This window comes from Capra hircus, chromosome 20, assembly GCF_001704415.2.
Source record: "Capra hircus breed San Clemente chromosome 20, ASM170441v1, whole genome shotgun sequence".
Classification (NCBI taxonomy): domain Eukaryota; kingdom Metazoa; phylum Chordata; class Mammalia; order Artiodactyla; family Bovidae; genus Capra; species Capra hircus.
Genome location: NC_030827.1, coordinates 33923460 through 33943747, shown reverse-complemented (window position 1 = coordinate 33943747; position 20288 = coordinate 33923460). Strand labels below are relative to the sequence as shown.

General features: G+C 40.2%; 1 non-coding gene across 1 annotated transcript; it reads left to right on the top strand.

Moving 5' to 3' along the window:
- Nucleotides 14481-14553, top strand: TRNAE-CUC. The gene has a single exon. It is a non-coding gene; the product is annotated as a tRNA-Glu (tRNA).

The window sequence follows — 20288 nt, the reverse complement described above, 5'->3', positions numbered from 1 at the left end:
TTAAGATTTCTTTCCTTCTACTAACTCTGGGGTTCTCCAACTCTTCCTTTTCTAGTTGCTTTAGTTGCAGAGTTAGGTTATTCATTTGACTTTTTTCTTGTTTCTTGAGGTATGCCTGTATTGCTATGAACTTTCCTCTTAGCACTGCTTTTATAGTGTCCCACAGGTTTTGGGTTGTTGTGTTTTCATTTTCATTAGTTTCTATGCATATTTTGATTTCTTTTTTGATTTCTTCTGTGATTTGTTGGTTATTCAGAAGTGTGTTGTTCAACCTCCATATGTTGGAATTTTTAATAGTTTTTCTCCTGTAATTGAGATCTAATCTTAATGCATTATGGTCAGAAAAGATGCTTGGAATGATTTCGATTTTTTTAAATTTATCAAGTTTAGATTTATGGCCCAGGATGTGATCTATCCTGGAGAAGGTTCCATGAGCACTTGAAAAAAAAAGTGAAATTCATTGTTTTGGGGTGAAATGTCCTATAGATATCAATTAGGTCTAACTGATCTAATGTATCATTTAAAGTTTGCGTTTCTTTGTTAATTTTCTGTTTAGTTGATCTGTCCATAGGTGTGAGTGGGGTATTAAAGTCTCCCACTATTATTGTGTTATTGTTGATTTCCCCTTTCATACTTGTTAGCATTTGTCTTACATATTGCGGGGCTCCTATATTGGGGGCATATATATTTATAATTGTTATATCTTCTTCTTGGATTGTTCCTTTGATCATTATGTAGTGGCCTTCTTTGTCTCTTTTCACAGCCTTTGTTTTAAAGTCTATTTTATCGGATATGAGTATTGCCACTCCTGCTTTCTTTTGGTCTCTATTTGCGTGGTATATCTTTTTCCAGCCCTTCACTTTCAGTCTGTATGTGTCCCTTGTTTTGAGGTGGGTCTCTTGTAAGCAGCATATAGAGGGGTCTTGTTTTTGTATCCATTCGGCCAGTCTCTGTCTTTTGGTTGGGGCGTTCAACCCATGTACATTTAAGGTAATTATTGATAAGTGTGATCCCGTTACCATTTACTTTATTGTTTTGGGTTCGAGTTTATACACCCTTTTCGTGTTTCCTGTCTAGAGAATATCCTTTAGAATTTGTTGGAGAGCTGGTTTGGTGGTGCTGAATTCTCTCAGCTTTTGCTTGTCTGTAAAGCTTTTGATTTCTCCTTCGTATTTGAATGAGATCCTTGCTGGGTACAGTATTCTGGGCTGTAGGTTATTGTCTTTCATCACTTTAAGTATGTCTTGCCATTCCCTCCTGGCCTGAAGAGTTTCTATTGAAAGATCAGCTGTTATCCTAATAGGAATCCCCTTGTGTGTTATTTGTTGTTTTTCCCTTGCTGCTTTTAATATTTGTTCTTTGTGTTTGATCTTTGTTAATTTGATTAATATGTGTCTTGGGGTGTTTCGCCTTGGATTTATCCTATTTGGAACTCTCTGTGTTTCTTGTACTTGGGTGATTATTTCCTTCCCCATTTTAGGGAAGTTTTCAACTATTATCTCCTCAAGGATTTTCTCATGATCTTTCTTTCTGTCTTCTTCTTCTGGGACTCCTATAATTCGAATGTTGGAGCGTTTCATATTGTCCTGGAGGTCTCTGAGATTGTCCTCATTTCTTTTAATTCGTTGTTCTTGTTTCCTCTCTGATTCATTTATTTCTACCATTCTATCTTCTATTTCACTAATCCTATCTTCTGCCTCCGTTATTCTACTAATTGTTGCCTCCAGAGTGTTTCTGATCTCATTTATTGCATTATTCATTATATTTTGACTCTTTTTTATTTCTTCTAGGTCCTTGTTAAACCTTTCTTGCATCTTCTCAATCCTTGTCTCTAGCCTATTTATCTGTGATTCCATTTTGATTTCAAGATTTTGGATCATTTTCACTATCAATATTCGGAATTCCTTCTCCGGTAGATTCCCTACTTCTTCCACTTTTGTTTGGTTTGGTGGGCAACTCTCCTGTTCCTTTACCTGCTGAGTATTCCTCTGTCTCTTCATCTTGGTTATATTGCTGCGTTTGGGGTGGCCTTTTTATATTCTGGGAATTTGTGGAGTTCTCTTTATTATGGAGCTTCCTCACTTTGGGTGGGGTTCTATCAGTGGCTTGTCAAGGTTTCCTGGTTAGGGAGGCTTGTGTTGGAGTTTTGGTGGGTGGAGCTGGGTTTGTTCTCTCTGGAGTGCAATGGAGTGACCTGTAATGGGTTACGAGACATCAAAGGTTTTGGGATAATTTTGAGCTGCCTGTATATTGAAGCTCAGGGGAGTGTTCCTGTGTTGCTGGAGAATTTGCGTGGTGTGTCTTGTTTTGGAATTTGTTGGCCCTTAGGTGGAACTTGGTTTCGGTGTAGGTATGAAGGCATTAGATGGGCTCCTATTGCTTAATGTTCCCTGAATTCAAGAGTTCTCTAATGTTTTCAGGCTTTGGATTTAAGCCTCCTGCTTCTGGTTTTCAGTTTTATTTTTACAGTAGCCTCTAGACTTCTCCATCTATACAGCACTGATGATAAAACATCTAGGTTAAAGATGAAAAGTTTCTCCACATTGAGGGACACTCAGAGGGGTTCACTGAGTTATAAGGAGAAGAGAAGATGGAGGGGGTAGTTAGAGGTAACTGGAATGAGATGCGGTGAGATCAAAAGAGAAGAGAGCAAGCTAGCCAGTAGTCACTTCCTTATGTGCGCTCTATAGTCTGGACCGCTCAGAGGTATTTACAGAGTTATACGGGGAAGAGGAGAGGGAGGAAGTATACAGAGGTGACCAGGAGGATCAGAGAGAGGAATGAGTAGGAGAGAGACAAATCCTGCCAGTAACCTGTTCCTTAGGTGTTCTCCACTGTCTGGAACACACAGAGATTCACAGAGTTGGATAGAGGAGAGATGGGGGAGAAAAGAGACAGAGGCCACCTGGTGGAGAAAAAGGAGAGTCCAGAGGAGGAGAGAGTGGTCAAGCCAGTAATCTCGCTCTCAGGTAAACTGGGATAGTGAAGTTTGGGTTTTTAAATGTACAAAATTGACCACAAAAACCTAAGAGCAAAGATTAAAAATCTAGAGTAGAGGTTGGATTTTCAAAGATACAATATTAGAGAGAAGCAGAAGGAAAGAGGAAGAAAGAAAGAAAAAAAAAAAAAAAAAAAGAAAGAAAAAGAATTATTAAAAAACAAACAAACAAACAATCAAGAAAAAAAAAAAAAAAAGCCATCAACAACCATCCAAAGACTGTATATGGTGTTTGCCTTAAAAAAAAAAAAAAAAGAAAAAAAGTCTTTTTAAAACAAACAAAAATATAGTAATAATAGGTTATAGAAATAAAAATTAGAGGGGAAATAGAAGACTTAACAATTAAAAAAAAGTTAGAAAAAAAAAAAAAAAAAAGGAATGATTTTAAAAATATCTGGCCCTTTCTGGTGTAATGGGCCGTGTGGGATCACTTCCAAGGTGGTTCCCTCTGTTTAACTTCTTCTGTTTGCTGGCTTTTTAGGCTCACTAGTTTAGTTGCGCTGTGAGGAGGGGGGCTGCTGCTAACAAATAGCACTGTCGTGTGCACGCAGTATCTCTGCCCGGCTTGACCTGTCCTTTCTCGCGGCGCACAAACCGCTCCAGCTCTAGGATGCTCAGCCGGGAACCGTCTGGGGCCGGCCCTAGGCTGCGTGCACTTCCCCGGTCCAAGCCGCTCAGGTTCGGGGCTCAGGCAGCCCTCAGAGGCACAGATTCGGCTGGAACTGCGCTTTGTGCCCTTCCCAGTTCCGAGTAGCTCAGGAGTTTGGCGAGCGCGATCGCCGCGGCTTGTCACCTTTTCTGCCGCTGCTGCTCAGCTTTCTGGGCGGACCGCTGGCGCACCCCGTGCAGTAGATTGTGACTGTCCAGCACCCCCAGAAGTCTTAGCAAAGGAGCTTGCTTGCAGTTAGGTCCCGAGTCTGCAATTGCCCCTTTCCAGTCCTTACGGCTCTGGCTGCCTGTCCCCGGCGGGGGATGGTCTGCAGCCGGCTTTTCCCGTTCCGTCCTTTGTTCTGTGCTCGGTCCTGGCGGTGTCTTATGTTCAAGCTTTTCGCGTGGTAGCTATCCCACAGTCTGGTTTGCTAGCCCAAGTTAGATCGTTCTGGTTGCGCGTGGGGCGTTCCTGCCCGATTCTTACAAAGCACTGCAGCCCGCGCCTCCCGCGCGTCCCTGCCCTGCCCCCGCTTCCCAATGGCGGATGCAGGCGTCTGCGCTGCTTTTCCGCTGGGGGAGTTACTGTTGGGCTTGTAATCTGTTGGTTTTAATTATTTGTCTATTTTTCCTTCCTGTTATGTTGCCCTCTGTGTTTTCAAGGCTCGCCACAGACTCGGCAGGGAGAGTGTTTCCTGGTGTTTGGAAACCTCTCTTCTTAAAATTCCCTTCCCGGGACGGGCTTCCCTTCCCGGGATGGAGCTCCCTCCCCACCTCCTTTGTCTCCTTTTCGTCTTTTATATTTTTTCCTACCTGTTTTTGAAGACAATGATCTGCTTTTCTGGTTGCCTGATGTCCTCTCTATCCCTCCCTCTTTGAATAAGGACTAGATATTTGGAGCTACAGTATCCATCATGTAATTATGAGGGGACAAATAAGTGGAAAAGAGAATCACAGAGCTGCCACTCTGACATCACTGAGTCCCTGAATCTATATGAGCAGTCAACTCCCTCCTGACCACCTACTTTGAAGGCAAAGTATTTGAGTGGCCTCCATAACTCAAATGTTCTTATTTTTCTTGCTGCTAAAATCATACCTAACTAGTAAGGGGAATTTCATGAAACCCAAAGGAATCTCTTCCATCTAAAGTTGAAGCAACCTCAACCTAGTCTCTTGGTACCAACTGCATCCAATGACCTAACTGAACTTCCAGTCGAGCCTCCCTTGATCATGCTGATTTCACTCCTATTCCATGTATTTTGTCATATATTACTCATTTTCTCTCTTGCTTCTGAAAAACAAAAATGTATTTACCATTAAGATCTTTCTGAATTGCTTTTGTGGGACTTTTTTTTGAAACATCAGATTTCAGTTTACTTTAATTAAATTCAATATAGATACTATTTGTTTCTTTTTATGAAAACTACCCAAAACTAACTGAATTGAATGTTCTTGATGCATGCATTTCAGACTTATAATTAGAGCAACATTTTAAGTGCAATGGGCAAACATCACATATCATAATTTACCTGTACACTTCCTTACCAGTAAATTAATCATATGTATTCATTAAGGAAGTTAATTAAAGTCATTAGCCTTACCATGCTGTCATTACTATGTGATAATTTTTAAAATGAAATAAGTTTATTCATGAAAAATGTTCTTGGAGGAAAAAACTTATCCACACATCCATCTATAGCCCAGAACAGAGAATACTAACTACATAAGGAGTCAGGAAATGTGAACTCTTCAAGCAATTCCTTTGAACTTGGTACATACCATCCCTTGTAGCTCAGCTGGTAAAGAATCCAACTGCAATGCAGGAGACCCTGGTTCAATTCCTGGGTCAGGAAGATTCACTGGAGAAGGGACAGACTACCCACTCCAGTAATCTTGGGCTTCCATGGTGGTTTAGCTGGTAAAGAATCCACCCACAATGCGGGAGACATGGGTTTAATTCCTGAGTTGGGACAATCCCTTGGAGAAGGGAATGGTTACCTACTCCAGTATTCTGGCCTGGATGTATATCCATGGGGTCACAAAGAGTCAGACATGACTGAGTGAATGGCAACATTGATAAATCAATGAACTCCAGGCTTCTGTGTTCTAATAAATAATAGTCATGAACCAAATCTTTAAACCATTATAGCTACTACTGTGGGCAAGAATCCCTTAGAAGAAATGGAGTAGCCATCACAGTCAACAAAAGAGCTCAAAATGCAATACCTGGATGCAATCTCAAAAACTACAGAATTATCTTAGTTAGTTTCCAAGGCAAACCATTCAATATCACAGTAATCCAAGTCTGTGCTCTGACAAGAAGTTGAAGATGAATGGTTCTATGAAGACCTACAAGACCTTCTATAAGTAACACCCAAAACAGATGTCCTCTTCATTATAAGGGACTGGAATGCAAAAGTAGGAAATCAAGAGATACCTGGAGTAACAGACAAATTTGGCCTTGGAGTACAAAATGAAGCAGGTCATATTGCCAAACATAGTTTTGCCAAAACACACTGGTCATACGAAACAGCCTCTTGTAACAACACAAGAGAAGACTCTACATGTGGACATCACTGGACGGTCAATATCAAAATCAGATTGATTATATTCTTTTCATTCAAAGACGGAGAAGCTCTATACAGCCAGCAAAAACAAGACCAGGAGCTGACTGTGGCTCAGATCATGAACTCCTTATTGCCAAATTCAGACTTAAATTGAAGAAAGTAGGGAAAACCACCAGACCATTCAGGAGTGACATAATTGATTCAGGAAGTGACATATAGATTCAAGGGATTAAATCTGATAGACAGAGTGCCTGAAGAACTATGAATGGAGGTTCTTGGCATTGTATAGAAGGCAGTAATCAAGACCATCCCCAAGAAAAAGAAATGCAAAAAGGCAAAATGGCTGTCTGAGGAGGCCTTACAAATAGCTGAGAAAAGAAGAGACGCTAAAGGCAAAGGAGAAAAGGAAAGATATACCATTTGAACGCAGAGTTCCAAAGAATAGCAAAGAGAGTTAAGAAAACCTCCCTCAGTGATCAATGCAAAGAAACAGAGGAAAACAACAGAATGGGAAAGACTAGAGATCTCTTCAAGAAAATGAGAGACACCAAGAGAACATTTCATGCAAAGATGAGCATAATAAAGGATAGAAATGGTAAGGACCTAACAGAAGCAGAAGATATTAAGAAGAGGTGGCAAGAATACACAGAAGAACTGTACAAAAAACAGCTTCACAACCCACTCACCTAGACATCCTGGAAGGTGAAGTAAAGTGGGCTCTGGGAAGCATCACTACAAAGCTAGTGGAGGTGATGGAATTCCAGTTGAGCTATTTCAAATCCTGAAAGATGATGCTGTGAAAGTGCTGCACTCAATATGCCAGCAAATTTGGAAAACTCAGCAGTGGCCATGGGACTGAAAAAGTCAGTTTTCATTCCAACCCCAAAGAAAGGCAATGCCAAAGAATGCTCAAACTACCGCACAATTGCATTCATCTCACACACTAAAAAAGTAATGCTCAAAATTCTCCAAGCCAGATTTCAATAATACATGAACCATGAACTTCCAGATGTTCAAGCTGGATTTTAAAAAGGCAGAGGAACCAGAGATCAAATTGCCAACATCCACTGGATCATCAAAAAAGCAAGAGAATTCCAGAAAAACATCCACTTCTGCTTTATTGACTATGCCAAAGCCTTTGACTGTGTGGATCATAACAAACTGTGGCAAATTCTTAAACAGATAGTACTATCAGACCACCTGACCTGCCTTCTGAGAAATCTGTATGCAGAAGCAACATTTCAAGAAGCAACAGTTAGAACTGGACATGGAATAACAAACTATTTCCAAATAGGGAAAGGAGAACGCCAAGGCTATATATTGTCACCCTACTTATTTAACTTTTATGCAGAGTACATCATGAGAAATGCCAGGCTGGATAAAACACAAGCTGGAATCAAGATTGCCCGGAGAAATATCAATAACCTCAGATATGCAGATGACACCACCCTTAAGGCAGAAAACGAAGAACTAAAGAGCCTCTTGATGAAAGTGAAAGAGGAGAGTGAAAAAATTGGCTTAAAACTCAACATTCAGAAAACTAAGGTCATGGCATCCAGTTCCAACACTTCATGGCAAACAGATGGGGAAACAATGGAAAACAGTGAGAGACTTTCTTTTGGGGGACTCCAAAATCACTGCAGGTGGTAACTGCAGCCATGAAATTAAAAGACGCTTACTCCCTGGAAGAAAAGCTATGAACAAACTAGACAGCATATTAAAAAGCAGAGACATTACTTTAACAACAAAGGTCCATCTAGTCAAAGCTATGGTTTTTCCAGTAGTCATGTATGGATGTGAGAGTTGGACTATAAAGAAAGCTGAGTGCCGAAGAATTGATGCTTTTGAACTGCGGTGTTGGAGAAGACTCTTGGGAGTCCCTTGGACTGCAAGGAGATCCAACCAGTCCATCCTAAAGGAAATCAGTCTTCAATATTCATTGGAAGGACTGATGATGAAGCTGAAACTCCAATACTTTGGCCACCTGATGCAAAGAGCTGACTCATTGGAAAAGACCCTGATGCTGGGAAAGACTGAAGGCGGGAGGAGAAGGGGACAACAGAGGATGAGATGGTTGGATGGCCTCTCCAACACCATAGACATGAGTTTGAGTAGGCTCCGTGAGTTGGCGATGGACAGGGAAGCCTGGAGTGCTGTAGTCTATGGGGTCACAAAGAGTAGGACACGACTGAATAACTGAACTGAAATCTTTAAACCATATCTGACACAGCTCTAAAATTCTAAGAGTCGAGGATCTTGCATCATATGGAATTCCCCAAGTTGTTTGTCTTAAACTCTCACAAAGACTAAAATTAGCTAAGGGTGGCAGTTGGAATGAGCAGACATCAAATGAGAGTACTTCCTAATTTAAAATGCACTCGAAAGAAGAAGTAAGGGCAGAAGCCTCTTCTAGCTGGAAAAAAAAAAAACAAAACAAAACAGTGAACTTCAAAGTCAATGTGCTTTTTAGGGCATTTAATCACACAAAGGACCCTTCATGTACATTTTTAAATCACTCTCTTTCTTCCTCGCTGAAAACAAGACATACAAATTAAAGGGAAAGAGAAAATCTCCACTCTCCCTATGGGACAGTGAAATTTGGCATTTTGGTTTTGCTGCTCTGTTAGAGACAAGGATGAAGAGGAAGAAGGAATTTGTTTTTTAATGCTACATAAAAAGATTTGAGGTTACTCAAGTGAGTGTGTATTCAATCTGAAAGCAGTCAAGCTGTTTCAGCTATATTGGAATGTCCCTTAAAAATGTTATCTCCATTTCTAATTGAGAAATTTCTGTGGGACAAGAGGAAAAGAAAAAATGTCACTTTATGCACTACTTAAGAATCCCTAAATGATCTTAAGGGAAAAGGCCCTAATAAATTAGCATTTTGCTGGTACCTAGCAGGGATTTCAAAGATGATTAAAAGGAAGTGTGGAAAATGCAATCTCTCTTAAATTTTGTTTCCCTTTTTAAAACACTAAATGTCACAGATTTGCTCCAAACTGTAATCTTGAATAAACACAATCTTAAATTTTATATATGGTATCCTGATTCTTAAAAATTACCATTGAAAAGCTAAATATGAAAAAGCTCATAAGCTCTTTATTTATTTTCACTTACATCACCAGATTACAGTTCATAAGAGCTTCTTCATGTGTTTAAAAACTGAGTTGGGTTTTTGGGTGTATTCAATGTCCTTGCAACCCTTTTATCTCAGGACAGGCAATTTGAACTATATGGCACAAATGAATCTTTGAAGCCAATGCCTCGTAAAGCAGCTTAGGTTTAAAGTTGTGATCTGAAATGTGCAGTCAGTTTTGCTAAGCAAAATATGATACCCCAAGCCATTACCTGTTGGAATATTAGAGCCCAAAGACCCTAGTGATCATTAATTTCAACCTCTAAGCTGACGCTGAAATTCCTCTGCATTTCCGTTGCTGTAACTTGTTCCAACAAACAAGCTGCTCAGTTGTTCACTGGAACCATGCTAGACAAACGGTACTATGGTGAAACAACTCCAGTCTAATGACTCAGCCCCAATGTGTTCCCAAGGGCTTCCAACATCCAAGCCCTGCTTCTGCCCTCACAGATACCAAGATGTTATCTCCTTTCATACATCTGCCCTGGGACTATAAAAACCGCACTTCTGTTCCTGCCTTGGATTTCTGTTTTTCACATTAAACGTCACCTTTCCCTTCAACTCATATGACTTGACTTTAAGCCTCCTTTCATCCTCCTCTAACTCAATACGTTCCCAGTCAGTTTTTTAATGATGTATACCTAGAGCTGAATACAATGATCCCAATATAATCAACTGATTCACACTCCCTACAAAGAAATGAAAAACAGACTTAAACTGTTGCGGTACTGATGATGATATTATTGTTCACCATGACAGGAACACATTCCTTAATGCAATCTTTTTTTTCAAAAAGGATATTCCTGCATCTATAAAATGAAGAGGTTGTATGAGACCAATAGGGGAGCTATTTTATCAATTGAAACCTCAGACAAAGACTAATATGCTAAAAAACCAGGCCGGGAATTTCCTGGTTAAAAGAAAGAGTATGGAAAGCAATCTCCAGATGCAATGCAATCCCTATTAAAATTACAATGGCATTTTCACCAAAATAGAACAAACAATCCTAAAACTGGTATAGAATCACAGAAGAGCTCAATAACCAAAATAATCTTTGGAAAGATAAAAGCAAGAAGCATCACACTTTCTGACTTTAAATTAGATTACAGAGCTATAGTAATCAAAGCAGTACGGTTTTGGGATAAAAACAGACACACAGATCAACAGAACAGAACAGAAAACCGAGAAACCAACTCACATTTATATGGACAACTGGGCTTCCCAGATGGTAAAGAATCTGTCTGCCAGTGCAAGAGACATGAGATATGGGTTCAATCCCTGGGTTGGGAAGATATCCTGGAGAAGGAAATGGCAACCCACTTGTTTTCTTGCCTGGAGAAGCCTGGCAGGCTACAGTCCATAGGGTCACAAAGAGTCAAACATGACTGAAGCAACCTAGCACACACACATGTGACCAAATGCTCTAAGACAAAGGAGATAAGAACATACAATGGGGAAATAACCATCTCTTCAATATATGGCACTGAGAAAACTAGACAGCTATATGCAGAATAATTAAGCTGGATTACTTTCTCATATCATGTATAAAAATAAACTCAAAATGGATTAAAGATTTTAATGTACAATCCAAAACCATAAAACTAGAAGAAAACATAGGCAGTACGCTCTTTCACACTGGTTTCAGCAGTATTTGTTTTGGATATGTCTTCTCAGACAATGGAAACAAAAGCAAAAATAAACAAATGGAAGTACGTCAAACTAAAAAGCTTCTGCACAGCAAAGGAAACCATTGACAAAATGACAGGGCAAACTACTGAATGGGAGAAATATTTGCAAATCACATATCCAGTAAAGTGTTAATATCCTATATATATATATATATAAAACATACATCTCAGTAGCCAAAAAACCAAACAACTCAAACAAAATATCAGCAAAGGATCTAAATCAACATCTTTCCAAATAAGACATACAGATGTCCAACAGATACATGAAAAGATGCTCAATGTTACTAATCATCAGGGATATGCAAATTAAAACCATAATAAGATATCACCTCACATCTTTCAGAATGGCTATCATCAAAAAGACCATAAATAATAAAAATAACAAGTGTTTACAAGGATGCTGAGAAATGAGACCTCTTGTGCACTGCTGGCAGTAATGTGCAGCCACCATGGAAAATAGTATGGAGGTCCCTCAAAAATTAAAAGTAGAATTGCCATATGCCAGCAATTGTATTTCTGAGTACTGATGCAAGAAAACAAAAAAACTAACTTGAAAAGATATATGCATCCACATGATCACTGCGGCATTCTTTACAATAACCAGTACATGGGAGCAAACTAAGTGGAGATATATATTTGTGAAACGAAGATCATGGCATCTGGTCCCATCACTTCATAGCAAATAGAAGGGGGAAAAGTGGAAGCAGTGACGGGTTTTATTTTCTTTGGCTACAAAATCACTGCAGACGGTGACTGCAGCCATGAAATTAAAACATACTTGCTTCTTGGAAGGAAAGCTATGACAAGCCTAGACAGTGTATTAAAAAGCTGAGAGAACACTTTGCCAACAAAGGCCTGTAGAGTCAAAGATGTGGTTTTTCCAGTAGTCATGTACAGATGTGAGAGTTGGACCATAAAGAAGGCTGAGCACCGAAGAATTGATGCCTTCTAATTGTGGTGCTAGAGAAGACTCTTGAGAGATCCTTGGACAACAAGGAGATTAAACCAGTCAATCCTAAAAGAAATCAACCCTGAATATTCATTGGAAGGACTGATGCTGAAGCTGAAGCTCCAACACTCTGACCACCTAATCAAAGGGTTATTAGAAAAGACTGACGCTGGGAAAGGTTAAAGGCAGAAGAAGAGGGTGATAGGGGATGAAATGGTTAGATAGCATCACTGACTCAATGGAAATGAATTTGAGTAAACTCCAAGAGACAGTGAAAGACAGGGAAGCCTGGTGTGCTATAATCCATGGGGTTGGACACAATTTAGCAACTGAACAACAACAAATATATTTGTGACAATATAAGTGAACCTGAGGGCATTATGCTAAGTGAAATAATTCAGAGAAAGACAAATACCATAGGATCTCAGTTCAGTTCAGTCGCTCAGTCATGTCTGACTCTTTGTGACTCCATGGACGTAGCATGCCAGGCTTACCTGTCTTTCACTATCTCCCAGCGTTTACTCAAATTTATGTCCATTGAGTCAGTGATGCTATCTAAATATCTCATCCTCTGCCGCCCTCTTCTCCTTTTGCCTTTAATCAGCACACTGGGCTTCCCTGTCCATTGCCGACTCCCAGAACTTGCTCAAACTCATGTCCATCAAGTCTGTGATCCAATGTTTTTCATTTGCCATGAAAAACAAATGGGTTTTCATTTGTTCTGAAAACCCAACATCCTCTGTTGTCCCTGTCTCCTCCTGCCTTCAATCTTTCCCCAAATCAGGATCTTTTCCAATGAGCCAGTTCTTCGCATCAGGTAGCCAAAGTATTGGAGTTTCAGCTTCATCATCAGTCCTTCCAATGAATATTCAGGACTGATTTCCTTTAGGATTGACTGATTTGACAAGGCTGTGGTCCATGTGATCAGTTTCAGAATCTCACTATATATGAAATCTAAGGAAAAAAAAAAAAAGTGAACCCTTGGATACAGAAACAGATTGGCTGTTACCAGAAGCAAGGGGTGGGGACAGGCAAAATGGTTGAAGAGGATCAATAAGTACAAACTTCCAGGTATAAAATAAATAAGTCATGGAATGTATAGCATAATGACTGCAGCTAAAAATACTATGCTGTATATTTAAAGGTTAAGAAAGTAAATCTTGAAAGTTCTCATCACCAGAAAAAGAATATTAACTATATGTGGTGATGGATGCTAACCAGACATTATGGTGACCACTTCCATGGAATTCTCCAGGCCAAAATACTGTAGTGGGTAGCCTTTCCCTGCTCCAGGGGATCTTCCCAACCCAGGGATCGAACCCAGGTCTCCCTCATAGCAGGTGGATTCTTTACCAGCTGAGCCACAAGTGAAGCCCAAGAACATTGGAATAGGGAGCCTATCCCTTCTCCAGTGGAGCTTCCCAATCCAGGAATCAAACCAGTTTCCTGCATTGCAGGTGGATTCTTTACCAGCTGAGCCACAAGGGAAGCCCTTTAAATTTAAAGTTTTTCTAAAAAAGTAAGGTTATGGATAGGATGACGGAAGGTGGATGTCTGCTTACTTGAGCACTCCCGAACCACAGTTCCCACTTTTAGGCTTCTCAAATGTTCTAGGAAACCTTAGATATTTGTTCTGAAAACCCAACCTCCCTCATGGTGCTCTGTAAAATGAAGAAAAACTTTCTAACTCACAGTGTTACTTGCCTCCAAAAACCTTCAAGTGGTAAGACAATTTACATCACCCAGTCCCAGAGTATTACACCAACACCTTACTCTTCACTCATATTTTTTTAACAGTAAATTCAAGAAGCTTTTACTGTTGCTAGTATTTGCATTTTGATTGCTTTGTGCAGTTTGGGCTTGCCAAATCATCTTCATTCAAGGGCCATATACACGAAGATCAATCTAACTCTATCTTTAGTTTTTAAAAAAGCCAGACTTCTCATTAAAAATTAAGAAGGATAAAAAAGAAAAGAAATTTTAATAAGTAAAATAAATAGTCCCAAAATAAATCCACACACTTAAGGTCAATTAATTTATGACAAAGGAGGAAAGAATATACAATGAAGAAAAGATAACCTCTTCAATAAGTGGTTCTGGGAAAACTGGACAGCTACATAAACTGTAGCAATTTTTTTTTTTTTTTTGGTCTAGCTGCTAAAGTAAAAGAAATAAGAGCAAAATTAAATAGGGCCTTACTAAACTGAAAAGCGCTGGCACAGCATAGGAAGCTATCAACAAAACAAAAAGACAACCTACAAATGGGAGAAAACATGCGCAAATAATATGACCAACAAGCAGTTAATATCCTAAACACAAACACCTCATCCAACCTAATATCAAAAAAACAAACAGCGGGATTTAAAAATGGGCAAAAAATCTGAATAGACATTTTTCCAAAAAAAGACATACAAATGGCTAACAGGTTCATGAAAAAATGCTCAACATCACTAATCATAAGAGAAATGCAAATCAAAATCACAATGAGAGGAATTCCCTGATGGTCCAGTGGTTAGGACTCAGCACTCTCACTGCTGAGGGCCTGGGTTCGATCCCTGGTCAGAGACCTAAAATCTCACAAGTCTCACAGCATGGCTTGGCAAAAAAAAAAAAAGAATTGCAATGAGATACTACCTCATACCTGTTAGAATGGCTATCATCAAAGAGACCACAAGTAACAAATGCTGGTGAGGACAGAGAGAAAAGGGACCCTCCTAGGTTGTTGGTGGGAATGTAAACTGGTGCAGCCACTATGGAAAACAGAATGGAGGTTTCTCAAAAAATTTAAATAGAACTACCATCACTTCAGTTCAGTCGCTCAGTCATGTCGGACTCTCTGCCACCCCATGAATCGCAGCACGCCAGGCCTCCCTGTCCATCACCAACTCCCGGAGTTCACTCAGACTCACGTCCATCAAGTCAGTGATGCCATCCAGCCACCTCATCCTCTGTCGTCCCCTTCTCCTCCTGACCCCAATCCCTCCCACAATCAGAGTCTTTTCCAATGAGTCAACTCTTCTCATGCGGTGGCCAAAGTACTGGAGTTTCAGCTTTAGCATCATTCCTTCCAAAGAAATCTCAGGGCTGATCTTCAGCATGGACTGGTTGGATCTCCTTGCAGTCCAAGGGACTCTCAAGAGTCTTCTCCAACACCACAGTTCAAAAGCATCAATTCTTCGGTGCTCAGCCTTCTTCACAGTCCAACTCTCACATCCATACATGACCACAGGAAAAACCATAGCCTTGACTAGACGGACCTTAGTCAGCAAAGTAACGTCTCTGCTTTTGAATATGCTATCTAGGTTGGTCATAACTTTCCTTCCAAGGAGTAAGCGTCTTTTAATTTCATGGCTGCAATCACCATCTGCAGTGATTTTGGAGCCCCAAAAAATAAAGTCTCACACTGTTTCCACTGTTTCCCCATCTATTTCCCATGAAGTGATGGGACCAGATGCCGTGATCTTCGTTTTCTGAATGTTGAGCTTTAGGCCAACTTTTTCACTCTCCTCTTTCACTTTCATCCAGAGACTTTTCAGTTCCTCTTCACTTTCTGCCATAAGGGTGGTGTCATCTGCATATCTGAGGTTATTGATATTTCTCCCGGAAATCTTGATTCCAGCTTCTGCTTCTTCCAGTCCAGCATTTCTCATGATGTACTCTGCATAGAAGTTAAATAAGCAGGGTGACAATATACAGCCTTGACATACTCCTTTTCCTATTTGGAACCAGTCTGTTCCATGTCCAGTTCTAACTGTTGCTTCCTGACCTGCATACAGACTTCTCCAGAGGCAGATGAGGTCGTCTGGTATTCCCATCTCTTTCAGAATTTTCCACAGTTTATTGTGATCCACACAGTCAAAGGCTTTGGCATAGTCAATAAAGCAGAAATAGATGTTTTTCTGGAACTCTCTTGCTTTTTCCATGACTCAGCAGATGTTGGCAATTTGATCTCTGGTTCCTAGAGAGTATTAAACTTAGTGAAATAAGCCAGATAGAGAAATATGTTCTGTTATGCCTTATATGTGGAATAAAAAATGAAACAAACAAATTTATATAACAAAACAGAAATAGACTCACAGATGTAGAGAACAAACTAATGGTTACCAGCGAGGAAAGGGAATGGGGTGGGGGCAAAATAGAGATGTGGGATTAAAACATACAAACTACTATCTATAAAGTAAATAAGATATAAAGACATATTGTACAGCACAGAGAAATCCAGCCATTATTTGATAATAACTTTAGATAGATTATATTCTCTAAAAATATTGAATCACTATGTTGTACACCTAAAACTAACAATATTGTAAATCAACTATACTTTAATAAAAAGTAATAAGCTAAAAAAAGTAAAATAAGGGCTATAATATATGTCTAAAGAATAAAGGACAAACAAAAAGAAGAAAACATAGGGGAAAGGGATGAAATGAAGCAAGAAGACGAGACAATCATAGATACAAAAACTCTTACACAGAAGTAAGAGAGGGAGATAAGGAGAGGGTTGAGACAAAGGAGGGTGGTACACTGGAAGGAGATGGAGAAACCAGGGGTAAAGCACACATGGGATGTGATCTTGTTTCTCTACACACCCATCCAAGAGCAGAACCCAACATCCTGGGCACGACTTCCCAGAGGTCCATGGTAGTGAGAACCATTCCTTTCAACTGAGATCACTGCCCTTTCCATACTTGAAGGAAAGAAGCGTCCATCCCAACACTCAACCCTCTTCTCATCTGTTGACCCATGTACTAATGAATGCTAAAAAATTCTAGTTTATACTTTTTGGATTTCTGGGGTTTTGTGGGATACTCACTTTGCTAACATATTTTAAAAAAAGAGCCTCAATTTTTCAAAAAATAACAGTTACAGCCATTAAAGATGAAATCTCTAGGGTCACAGCTCCAATCTCTCATTTTGCAAATGGAAAAACCAAGACTGAGATGACTTTCCCAGGGTCTTACAGCCTGGCAAGGAGATAGCATGAACTGGATCAGGGAGGGGGCAGAGTATGAGTGCCATGGACATGAAGGCAGATCATTTTCAGAAAAAAGACACCACTAAAACAGTCTGAGTCTTTGTCATTCATTTTTTCCACCACACATCTGTACACTTGGCTCTGTCATGTTACCACTTCCTGGTGTAGGGATTGTTTTCCTTTCAAGAATAAATAAACAGTACAAGCCAATAAACTCTAGAATGATAAATGCCCTCTTATCTCAATATTTTCTTCCCAGAAGATGGAATATTACAAACAAGGAAAATTCTTTTCACCAAAATAATAAATATTTATCATAAGACACAAACAGGACACTAAAGAGAGCCTAGCGGTAATTTTACTTTCTGTCCGTGCAACATTCTCTCCAAGTCCTTGGGGGTGTCAGCCCAGGGTAGACACACAGAGTGAAGCTGGCTAACTGATCCTGAATACATTTGGCCACATTCTGAGTCCAGCTGCCTGATTGAGACATGGCATTGTGGTATCAGTTCCACTTAGGCAAATTCCAAGCACTAGCTTGCCTGTCCCAAGCCAAACCCTTCTCAGTCATGTCTAACTCTTTGAGATCATACGTACTGTATTCTGCCAGGCTCCTCCGTCAATGGGATTTCCCAGGCAAGACTACTGGAGTGGATTGCCATTTCCTCCTCCAGGGGATCTTCCCAACCAAGGGATTGAAACTGCATCTCCTGTGGATCCTTCACTGGCAGGCAGATTCTGTACCACTGGGCCACCTGGGAAACCCATTCTAAATCCACCCACCAAGAGGCAAGTGCAATGCCCACACTGACCAAAAGTCCCAATACCTTTGAGATGTATCTTTGGAGATGTAGGAATACATGTGAAAATACACTGAAAACGCCCATGATTCTGACCTCAGAGCTGAAAGAATCCAGGTCAAAGACTCTTATTTCATTGATACACTGAATTGAAATGAACAGGTTATGAGTACTTATTGAGTATCTACTGTGTACAGGGCACTAGATCAGTGGTTGCCCAGGTGTGCCTGGGGGAGAGTAAAAGGCAAGTACATTCTAACATAAAACTGTCTGCATTCCAATTTTGAGAAATTGTTAATTCAGGTTACAACTGGCCTTTTTCTTGTTCCTACTCCTTGCCTGTTTTGTATGCTGTTCTGACAAACACCTCTCTAAGAGAGTACTATGGAAAATTTTAGGTTAAGCAAGACAATTCAAAACATTTCTTTGCTAATATAAAACTCAAAGATGATACCTGAATATCAATAAGTCTTGCTACCAGAATCCCTTGTACGCCTATTGATTTGGTTTTGTGGGGACGGGGGCAGGGAGCATGGTCATAGGTCATCCCTGTGACAATACAACAGAACTTCCCAACTAGAGGACATTTCTATTGCAGCTTTTAAGCCACACTTTGGGTCTCAGTTTTTCTACTTAAAGCAGGATGCTGAAGTTTCTTCCTCTCAATGATCCTTTCATTTTTCATGAGGAATATGTCTGCCAACCACATCAAAGTATCCAGACATTAGTTGGAAGACCCGGTGCCTCTTCTTGCTTCAAACAGTCCTATAATAAATAGCTAATGTGCAGAGAAATGACTTTTGTAATCTAGGAGGCAGAGAGGACAGACCATGGGTTCAAGTGGGGTCCCCCACAGTGTAGGCACACATAGCTCTAGTACCCTTGGAAATTCAGTTACAATAGACTGACCTAGATGTGATCCTGCCAAAGGCAAGGAGCATACTAGGTGGCATTTGATGGATTCTTCTAGCCTTATAAATTTGATTTTTGAGTCTATGCCCCTAAGAGATCTGAATTAAAGAGATCAGCATTATTGAATTTTGTAGAAAATACAGCCATAGGACTGATGCACTTAACTTCCTTTACTGGGCATTCTATTACAAAGAAAATGGATAACCATGCTTCAAGAAGCTGGAGGAACTGGGAGGAAAAATACAGCCAGCATCTTGTGTGTGTACACACGCGCCCAGTCATGTCCAACTCTTTACGACCCCATGGACTGTAGCCCACAAGACTCCTCTGTCCATGGAATTTTCCAGGCAAGAATACTGAAATGGGTTGCCATTTCCTACTCCAGGAAATCTTTCCAAGCCAGGGACTGAACCTGAGTCTCTTGTGTTTCCTGCTTTGGCAGGTGGATTCTTTACCACTGCGGCACTAGGGAAGCCCCTAGCATCTTCTACTAGAGGACAATATGAGAAATAATTTATGCTGACCCTTTCTGTGAAGTGCTAATATTTTAAAGATAAAATTTCCCAAGATTACTTCACACTCTAACATATATTAAGCTCCCATTCATGGACACCACAAGGTGCCAAGCACAACAAGCAAGAAAAAGGACAACAGAAAGCAATTGGTCAGACTTTAAATGCCTACATTTGGCAAATGGTAAGCTTTTATCAGTTGCTTAGAAATTCTCAAAGCGTCACCTGTTGGTGTTCTGCATCAGAACCACCAAGACAGCCTTACAGAAATGCAGAGACCTGGGTCTCAGCTAATGTCAGTGGCATAGAATCTCCAAGTGAAGGGCTTTTTTTCTCCAGGTCCCCTAGTGACTATGAAGTACCCTACAGCTTGAGACTGCCGCCACAGGAACAATCTCAAGTCCGTATTATTCAGGAGGCTCCAGTACTGGCCTCAATGATGGAATGATTCAATTATATGGGGCTAAAATTTACTAAGAATCTCATCCTCCCATTTCCGTCTTATACTCAAGCTCACATTCCAACGGAATTCCTTTGGCTCTTAAGGTTGAGAGGAAATTGCTGATGTTCCTGAATTACCCTTAATAATAGCTCAGCCACACTTGAAGAGCTGAAGACAGTCATGCTTGATTAATTTGGACCTGTTAAAACAGAGATTGCACTAACTTGGGAGAAGTCAGAATCAGTAGTCCTTTTTACTAAAAGATTTTTTTTCCCCTCTGTGGAATAATAACGTATTCTAACTCAAAAACTAAAGCCAAATTTTAGGTCTGGACTTTTGACCTTTATGTGGGTTGAGATATACTTAAAATTTTCCCAACCACTTCATCTATCCCCTGGTCCATCATTACCAACTGCTGTGAATTTTTTTCCTAGCATTCTGGTTCCGAATCCAAATAGCAAAGATAAAGAAATAATCATTATTAAAACATACAATAGGACTTCCCTGGTGGTTCTGTGGTTGGGAATTCACCTGCCAACACAGGAGACATGGGTTCCATTACTGGTCTGGGAAGATCCCACGTGCCATGGCCTGTAAGCCACAACTACTGAGCCCCTGGGCCCCAACTACTGAAGCCCGTGAGCTCTAGAGCCCGTGCTCT